This window comes from Lissotriton helveticus, chromosome 3_1 (genome assembly GCF_964261635.1).
Source record: "Lissotriton helveticus chromosome 3_1, aLisHel1.1, whole genome shotgun sequence".
NCBI classification, from domain to species: Eukaryota; Metazoa; Chordata; class Amphibia; order Caudata; family Salamandridae; genus Lissotriton; species Lissotriton helveticus.
The window spans coordinates 1,071,528,759-1,071,536,076 of NC_136061.1; positions in this window are offsets into that span (position 1 = coordinate 1,071,528,759).

A 7,318-nucleotide genomic window follows, 5' to 3' on the forward strand; every position below is an offset into this window, starting at 1 on the left:
TTGTAAAGCTACTCTTGAACCTTTTCCTGTTTGGTCTGTTTTTGAGCATTCAAGAAAAATGTCTATATCTGTATGAACCAGAGATACATTCTGTACTTTTAAACCATCATTAATGGAAGTGCCCAGCAATTCAGATATCCTGAAGGCACCAAAAAAGAGCTGAATCATGCATAGCTTGAACAAATGGTATTCAAACGTAGAAAAACAAATACATATAAACTTAGTGTTATCCTGTACAATAATTTTAAAGATATTGGTTCCTTTTTATATAGCCCTTTCATTTTTGTTTTTGCCCAGCCTTGTAAGATCCTCCTACCCATTTCACCTGTCGATGGCTCGTATCCCCCAAAAAACATCCCATAGAATGATTTTCCAGCAAGCTTCCCAGCTATTGTTTTAGAGGACATGCTCCTTTCTATATTTAGCATAATTAAATTAACTATGTCTTCTCTGCCCGGCTGCAACCCTTCACTATCATGAACTCTATACATTGTACCTGAATCTAAGAACTCCAGCCAAGCTCTTCTGTATGCAAGTTTTGTACTCTTTGCTAATGAGTTCTCGATGAGTTGCGGAGCATTCATTTAGCCAAACTCCATATCTCGCTGGGTGCCTGAGTCTTCCGTATATCCGCTCAAGGCGCCAAACTACGGAATCTCGCCCACTAAAAACGAGATAGGGCATCTGCGATGTTATTTTCAACTCCTGCAATATATTTAACTTTGAATATTATGTTAAACTTTAAGCAGCCTAGCATGAATGTTTGCAGTAACTTCAACAAAGGTTTGTCCTTGGCCTTCTGACCGTTTACCAAGTCCACTACAGTCCTGTTATCTACATTATAAAGTACTGTTCTATTCGCCAGCTTTGTTCCCCAAACAGCTAGAGCCACTATCAATGGAAAAAATTCCAGGACAGCAATGCTTTTCTTTTCAGCAACCCACCTGTCTGGCCATTCTTCTGTGCACCACTTTCCCTCCCAAAAGAGGCCAAAACCGTTGGCGCCGGAAGCATCCGAGAGTAACTGCATCTGACAAACGAAATTTTCTTCCAATTACCAGAGCGTGACACAGTTAAAATCTTTCAAGAACCGTGGCCATACCTCTAAATCTGCCCGCATACTAGCCGTTATCCTTATTCTATGATGTGGTAGCTTAATACCAGACCTGGAAAAACCCTAACGCCTGCGAAATGTTCTGCCTGCACATATGACCTTGCATGCAAAATTAAGATGACCTAACAAACATTGAACTTCAAATAATGTTAATTTGTCGGCCCTAACTGCATTTTCAATAATCTGGTTATTTCAACGATTTTCTTCTCAGGGAGTCTAGCTTGCATTCTATTGGTGTCTATTTCAATGCCGAGATATTTGAGACAACAACTGGGGCCTTCGGTTTTGTCCTCTGCTAAAGGAACGCCCATTTCTTGTGCAAACTCTTTGAAATCCTACAATGCCTCTTCCCACTGTTGGGAACCACCCCTTCCCATAAATAGAAAAATGATCAAGGTAGTGTGTCACTCCATTATGCCCTGTCCGAAAAGAAAAACACCACTGCAGGAATGAGCTAAAAGATTCAAAGATTCTGCATGATATCGCACAACCAATGGGGAGAGTCTTATCCACAATTTTTTTTCCTTCAAAATAGATACCAAGCAATGAAAAATCAGAGGGGTGCACTGGCATCAGCCTGAAGGCTGACTTAATGTCACATTTGGCTAATTCAGAGTCCTTCCCTGCGTTTCTTATCATTGCTAATGCTGAATCTACAGAAGCAAATTGGACCATGGAATCTTCCTTTGCAATGAAATTATTAACGGAGAAACCTTGAGGCCATAATAGGTGTTGGATCATCCTCAATTCCCTTTCTGTCTTCTTAGGAACCATGCCCAAATGGGAAACAATGAGATTGTCTAATGGCCATGAATCGAAAGGGCCTGCCATCCTCCCCTCTTTTACTTATGTCAGTAGTTTTTTCCTAACGATGTGTGGGAATTCGTTTGCAGACTTTACATTTTCTGAAAATCTGCAACATCTGGGCCCTTGGTATCGCAATTTAAAATCTTCTCTGAAACCCCATTCTTGTATTGTTGCCTCTTGCGTATCAGGATAGAATTTTAACCATTTACATACATTTTCCTCCTTGATTGGAGTAAAAGCCCTTGTTCCCAGGCTGGAAAGCAAAACCTCTTCCTCTGTTTGGAAACCCACTTCCCCAATTTGATTGCTCTCCGAAACATTGCTTAACTGCATGCTTTCCCCCACACTTTGAGCACTCATGCTTATATTTGATTCTAATTTATAAAGTGCAGCATTTACCCCTAGGCATCAAGGTGCTGTAGTCACAAACTTGGATGTAGCAAGCGTCGACGTTAAAGACTCAATGCATGGAGTCGAGAAGGCGCTGTGTCATTGCCAATCCCGTGACTAGAGGTGAAGCATTGGCGCCAATCCGCGCAGTCGATGAAGGCTAAAATGTCGAACCCCTTTACGATGTAGGTGCTGCGCTGTCATTGAGTCGTATAACCGTCATCGTCAAGCCATGCAGTCTGTCAAGGCTATGTAGTTGATTAGCTCTGACGTTGGCGTCTAAGGGCACAGTGTTGGTTCAGATCGGCGCAAAGGCATCACTGCAACGATTTTGATCATTCTGGACAATAGAAATCACATTCAAGGGCCCAGAACTGGATTAGTACCCCTTGGCAGGGCAGGACCAAGAGATGGCAGAGTCCCAGTGCTGTTGCAGAGTTGAAGGAAGTCTTTGATGGCCCTGACACTTCAGAACAGGGGGCAAGCCTGCAAGCCCTTGGAGTCACTCTGGGTTCAAGTTGTCATAGGGCTTGTACCTACCTCTGTAAACAGTGCCTACGTCAGATAACATTAACATCAGGATTGTGCCAGAACGATTCAGTGCACACCCTCAGGACATGTTGACCTACGTCCCTGTTAGCCACAGTGCACAATCTGTACCCCTAGCCTTACAGGGCAACAAATGTGTGTGCAACCATAGAACATGACAACCCTGATTCTTCAAGGAAATCGTGGTAACAGATCTAGAACCTTTTTGTTTAGACTGTCGTGCATTCTCAAAGAAGTACACAAGAAATACTCAGCAAGGCTTTACAATATTTATTGCATCATTGTAATTCTTGCATAAAATATGTGCGCTGCGATAATTAGTAGAATGAAACTGATTAGCGTGATTAGAAGCACAAAAACATTGGAAAGAATGAACATTTACACCAATGTGCTAAGACAGTGAATATATACAGGCAAAAATGTACCTTGTATAGTTGAACTCCTACCTAGTGCTCCCTGAACTAGTTTTACCTAGGGTGGGTGAGCTGCCAAATCCCTGACAGAGTGCACTAACTCCCTGTTACCTGTGGGTAAGTGTCATCAGGCTGCCCATCTTAGTGTGGAGCTGGATATCCCGAGTGTTGGTAAGCAGGAATCAGCTGAGCTGGAATTCTGACATAAAATGACCTTGCTGCATCAGCTGAGTGCTCCTCTGCCTCAACACAGAAGCGGTTGTGTATTTATAATAACAAAATCCATGTGGCCATGTCCTAATCCCTATAAGGCCACAATTGTTGATCTAGATGGATAACGAAACCCCAGACATGTATTGGAGACAAACTTCACGACACACAGAGCAGCACAGCAGAGCCAAGGAGCTTAGGAGCCGAGGAGCGGGGATTAGGGGGGTGCTGCTACTACTCCATTAACAGCCTTCATGCTGATAAATTGCATTACCGGTACAACGGCTTACAACAGACTTTAACAGCCTTTAACTGCTGCAGCTTTGGTGACCGGATCACCAGCAGGCGCGGCGACCACCTAGCTGGTCAGCCGCAGTGAGTGAGAGCCCCCGACAGCATCGAGGAGGCGGCCCATTTAGATCTGGTGCAGCCTGTGATCCCGCCTGGAGGGTCCCTCTTACCTTGGGTCATGCCAGCCGACATCATCTTCACTTCAAAGCTGTCCCACTTTAAAACTGCCCTACTATAGCCGCCCGCCTACCTTGTCAGCAGCTTGACGGCCAAACCAGGAGATGGATCGCAGCCGGCCCTCACCTCACTCCATCTCACTCACCTGGTGGCATTGGAAACTTTGAAGCCCAGGCGAGCAGGTCGGACTGCAGCGGAGTGGGGGAGGAGAGTTCTGAGGGTTTTGAGCTGTCTGTTTCTCTCCTACTTGCCCGGACTCTTCATCTGCTAATAGTCGAGGGCAAACTGGGCAGTCTGGGAAAAAGTTTGGAAAAACCTGACTGTCTGGCGGTGGTGGCTTGTTACCGTTTGGCCCCCCTGTTGCCAGCTGTCGGAGAAGGATCCGGTATAGCAGTTGGACTTAGTCGGCAACTTGAAAGGCACAGTGTCGGTATAGCACTGGCCTTTGTAATACAGTTATCCTGGGAAAAGTTAGATGGAGAATATCACAAAAAAGGGGCACCAGGCATCAAGAAACTGCAGTAAAAATCAAAGATAAGGATCGTAGATAAAGATGGTCAAAAAGAGGCCAGGAAGGGGCTAACAGTTCACGCATGGGGTGCTCAGACACATCCGACGGGTGGGCAAGAAAGCCCTTCACATGCTCCCGCAGCACTAGCAACGCACACCTACAACCCAAACCAACAATACCAATTACTATGGTACCCAAAATAGAATCTGATAATGACAATGCCCTGAAGATGTGCCCACCCAAGATAGGTTTCCCAGCTACGTCCCGTGGCCTCCGCCAAGTGGGAAAATCCAAAACTATTTAAAAAAAACTATCCACCCTGTATCCCCCACAGGTAAACTTGAATGTAATTCTAAATGCGATCATCATTCTGAAGGGGGCACAGGGAATTAACAAGGAGAGACCAACCTTGAAATAGGGCTGCTTAATTGAGCCAGGAGCCGGCCCGACCTAAAGGGGGTGGCCCAAGGAGATCGAACTCCCTCCTCACGCTCCACCAATTCTGAGAGCAAAAAAGACTGAGGGAAATTTACAAATTATAATAGCTCAAGTCCACGTAAGACCTTCAGTACAGGTACCGGTCTCTCAAACAAGTTTTCTTGTCTCCCCAGCTTTTCAAGTGAAACAAATTCTACAAGGGGAGCAGAATCACCAGTATACACCTGAACTTGCTCAGGGGATCCTATCACAGGAATTCCTGTCAACATTAGAAACTCAAATAGATGCACAAATGGAAGCATCCTTATGTCAAACTCCAAGGCCGGCCACCATGCGAGTTTCAACTACTAGTAGCTACTCGCCACTACACCTGGACCAAGAAAGCTACAAGAATGTTAATCTGGGAAGCCCAGCAGGTCATTACCCGGACTGTGATGGTTTCTCCTTTTATAAACAAGACACAATAGCTAAGGCTTTGCTCTGGCAGGCACAGAAAATGGAGCTACAGATCGATCGTATCCAGTCAATAGCAACAAGCATAATGGGCTCAGTTAACAGGTTAACTGTGATCGAACTTACACTTGAGCAGGCGGAAGTGGGCCAACCCCGCTCCTGCACACAACTAATGGACAAATTGACCTCGCTTCCGGAAATTCTGAGGGCCCTATTAGATAACGCTAAGAAGAATTGTCAACCGATGGACTGTCAAAAGGACAACAGAGTGGCAGCAGTTTGTACCCCAAAGCTCATAGGAGACTTAATACATCAGTTGGTATCCCCCTGCGGCAAGGAACGCATGGAAGTAAATGACATTTCCCAAGCAACCACGAGCCCCAACATATATTTCCATTTAACAGTGAGCATTAGCCACCCGGTTCCCAATGTCCTCTCGATAGAAGAACCCTTTCTTAGCCCTCAGCAGACTCCCAACGTACATGTCTCAGGGAAGCCTATTCGATCAAGAAGAGCAAAAAAGAAGCTGAAAAAATTTCACGAGTAAAGTACCCCAGCTCTACGGGAACACAAGGAAACAGACCATCCAGGAGAACCTCCATCCTCCTGTATTAAAGGGGCCGGTCAAACAAAGGTAGATAACCTCTCAGCTGGTCTTTCATTGATCCCTCAATATGTCTCCAGTGGGTCTGCGGACATTCTGAACCGAGGGAACTTGATAAAACTATTTCAACACATTCCATCCCTCATCCACCTAATTTCAGCGGATCTGCAGTCAGTAGAATTTATTCATACACCTGGGACAAGGGCATCTGAATCAACAATTACATATTGGGACTCAACAGCCACTAGAGGCGCAATACTTAAAGAGGCCGCCACTTTTGATGAATGGGGCATAGAACTTGAACCCATCCGACCAAGGAAATATCCTCATGTTCTACTAGAGGACCACAGCTCTCCTCCTAGAGGGTGCATATTGAAGCAAGCTTGGGGTGCCACCCACGAATGGCTAGTGTGTACGTCACTGGAAACCAATCCATTAACGATTCACTGTGGTGAAAATAATTGAATTATTAGCCGGCAAGCTGCAGCCCTGAACTATGAGAGGACACCAAGATACCCAGCTATTGGGGTATTATCCCCTCTTTTGCCACCTAACACAAGGGAATCTCTGCCCAGGCCAGTAACAGTGTCCACTCAGGCCAGGAAATTGGCAGTAAATGACCAACTCACCATTGTCTCATGGAACGTGGCAGGGCTGATTTCAACTCTCTGCTCCAAATCAGGGCACATATTTTTAAACAGCCTAGACATCATATGTCTCCAGGAAACATGGTCACTGAGTACCACTACAATCTACGGCTTTTATGAAATCATTCAAACGGCTACTCAAACAAGTATATTTGGGTGGCCTTCAGGCAGCCTTTCAATCTTTTTAAAACAATCTCTTACAGTTGCGATATCCCTACCTAGGCAGACAGATAAGAACATCCAAGCCTTATGCATCAAAGGTTCAAAAACCAACAAGGAGACTTTCGCATTGATTGTTATAAACTGTTACTTGAATCCCCGCAAAATATCAAAAGTACGAGCTATGGGGACCTTATGCTCAGCCATTAAGTCAATTATTGAATCCCATCCTACACACGAAATAGTATTAGTAGGAGACTTTAACACCAAATTCCTGGGACACTGCCATAATGTCAGACAGAGGAACAATGAACATGATCAATTTAAAATCGGCAGAGCGGTCCCCGACAAACGCTCGCCCTACTTTCAAGAAAAGCTCCACAATCGATTACATCTTCCGGTCCAGTGGCTTAGTTAACCATCTTCAGAACTTCGATGTCAAATATTGCACAGAAAGCGATCATAACCCACTGGTAATTACTCTGAACTTAAAACATCAGATAGCCAACCCAGGCCAGGAGCTAGGCTATCCTATAGAAGATGAACCATTGAACA